Below are 2,979 nucleotides of genomic sequence, written 5' to 3' on the forward strand. Positions count from 1 at the left end.
ACGAGTGCCTGTTTGTTGGCATCGTTGGATGCAATGTGATTGAATCCTAAGGGAGCATTTAAGTAACACTTACCTCACGAGTGCCTGTTTGTTGGCATCGTTGGATGCAATGTGATTGAATCCTAAGGGAGCATTTAAGTAACACTTACCTCACGAGTGCCTGTTTGTTGGCATCATTGGATGTGATGTGATTGAGACCTTGCAGAGTTTCAGCACAGCTGAACATGTATTGTGGTGCCACATGGTTCGGCGTGTTGATCCCATTCTAGTGAACAAAATGACAGAACAACTGTTCTCAAAGAACATATGTGACATAAGTGTATGTTCGATCTCCGCTAAAGTCAGTTTAAAACGATTTCTCACGCATTTCTGCTCACAGAAACAGCTAGGCATACTCCCTCACAGACATCAAGCTAATTATAAACACATAGCTAAACAAAAACAGGCACACACACACGCACACACGCACGCGCACGCGCACACGCAGACACACGCACACGCACACACACGCACGCATGCACGCACAAACGCATGCATGCACGCACACACACACACACGTATGTATGTCATGCTGACACCAATCACCTGTAATATCTTCAGAATGAACTTGATGTTCTTGTCCGACGTGTTAAGCATGTCGCTTTCGCTTTCGTCGACGATGTAGGCGAGAATGAGCAGAGCCTTGCTTTTCACCATCAAGTTAGTGCAGATGAGATATCCCTGCAGCTGCCCGACAGCGCCAGCAGCTCTGAACACTCTGCGGTTGTCCGCCCAGTTGCGTATGCTGTTGTGAAGGATACCTGAATGACAGACGCGTGCGTAAACAACGCCGCGTCGGCGGTGTGCACTAGTGCGTTGCATTACCGCTAATCCGTACTACACGCCCCCCGCGCCCCCCTCCCGCCGCTCCCTGCCCCCGTCCACGCTGCAAGACAGGGACAGCTGACGACGGGTGGGGGCCATCGTTGGAAACATCTTAAGTGCATACAACTAGAACATGATGAGTTTCGAGCCGCACTTCACGAGCGGTTAGGGTAACACGTGTCATTCGCGATGTCCCCCGACGACGGGTCACCGCACCATCGCACGACGGTTACAACTAGTGATTGGAATCGGTTGGTATTTCATCATCGATCATTGGTTGCACGGTCCAACCAATCGATGATCGAAGATAATTGATTGAATTTTATTAATCACGGCTACCAGATATTGAAATATATCATATATAATATAATACAGTATTTTTTGTAATACAATATTCTATAAGCTATGTAACAGTATTATACTTATGCTTATGTTTGGTGTAGGTTAGATTTAAGCTGTAAAGTAACAAAAAAAATACACACAAATAAAATAGAGTCATTTCACCAATGTTTGCTTTGTCGGTTGCTGCAAACGACTGACGTTCGATTATAATCGATCGTCGGGACATCACTAGTTACGCCGTTAGTCGGCCGACTCACCCAGACTTCCCTTCATAAGGTAACTGCGGTTCACGTTGGCCTGTAGTTGGCCGACTGCCAGATACGGATCCTGAAGGTCGCCCAAGAGCAGCGAGATCACGCCGCTCTCCCCAATCGACCTGCGCAACGAAAGCCAGACGCCATGTTCACCTTCCATGCTTGAGCAGAGCAGAGCTGTGCATTGCTCTGCGATGCCAATTTGGGTCGATCGTGATGTGATATTTTGCTATTAAGGGCAGACTCGTTGTTCAGGCCATGGCGCGATATATGTGCCTCGATAAACTGTAATGCCTCTCACACGAGAATATCTGATCACGCAAATGCTACGAACTCCAGTGCCCTCATGAAAAAGGAGCTATCGAAATTATGACAAATTTTTCTGTTGGGGCAGATTTCAAATTCAAATTCAAAGGGATTTCATTGTACTTTGTACTTTGTACTTGTAGTTTGTACTTGTAGTTTGAGATGAAGACTAGAAAAAAAAGTTTTAAATATACACTGTAGAAAAATATACCACTGTAAGAACCAACGAGATGCAGAGAGTAGACTCGTAAGCTACAGACCGGAGACCGAGAGAGTAGACGTAGAGCTCAGACGAGGATGATTAGAGTAGACATAGTAGAGGCTAGAGAGGTGAGAGAGAGACTAGTATAGCTAGATGCGAGAGATGAGTAGAAAGCAGTAGAGCTAGACGAGGTATGAGAAGTAGACCCTAGTAGAGCTATACGTAGGATGAGAGAGTAACTAATAGAGTCCTAGAGAGATGTGAGGAGAGTAGACTAGTAGAGCTAGGAGTAGCCGATGAGAGCAGTTAGACTATTAGAGCTAGACGAGGATGAGAGAGTAGACTAGTAGAGCTAGAGAGGTATTGAGAGAGCTAGACTGATCAGAGCTAGAGGAAGGATTAGAGAGTTAAGACTCAGCTAGAGCTAGATGGATGAGAGAGTAGACTAGTAGAGCTAGATGAGGACTGAAGAGAGTAGTACTAGTAGAGCTAAATGACGGATGAGAGATAGAACTAATAGAGCTAGAAGGAGGTGAATAGTAGACTAGTAGAGCTAAGAGAGATGAGAAGAGTAACACGAGAGCTAGACGCAGATGAGAGTAGTAGACTAGTAAAGAGCTAGAGGAGTGTGAGAGAGTAGACTAGTAAGCTAGAGAGTGTGAAAGTAACCTAGTAGAGCTAGCGAGGATGAGAGAGCTAACTACTCAGTTAGAGCAACGAGATGAGAAGTAACTAGTAGAGCTAGATGGAGGATGAGAGCGACTAGTAGAGCTAAGAGATGTGAGAGAGTTCGACTATAGAGCTAGACGAGATGAGAGAGTAAGACTAGTAGAGCTACGAGGAGTGTGAGAGAGTAGACAGTAAGCTAGACGAGATGAGAGAGTAGACTAGTAAGCTAGGAGGAGTGTGGAAGAGTAGACTAGTAAGTAAGACGAGGATGAGAGAGTAACTAGTAAAGCTAGACGAGGATGAGAGAGTAGACTAGTAGAGCTAGATGAGGATGAGAGAGTA

This window comes from Priapulus caudatus, unplaced genomic scaffold (assembly GCF_000485595.1).
Source record: "Priapulus caudatus unplaced genomic scaffold, Priapulus_caudatus-5.0.1 Scaffold828, whole genome shotgun sequence".
NCBI lineage: Eukaryota > Metazoa > Priapulida > Priapulimorpha > Priapulimorphida > Priapulidae > Priapulus > Priapulus caudatus.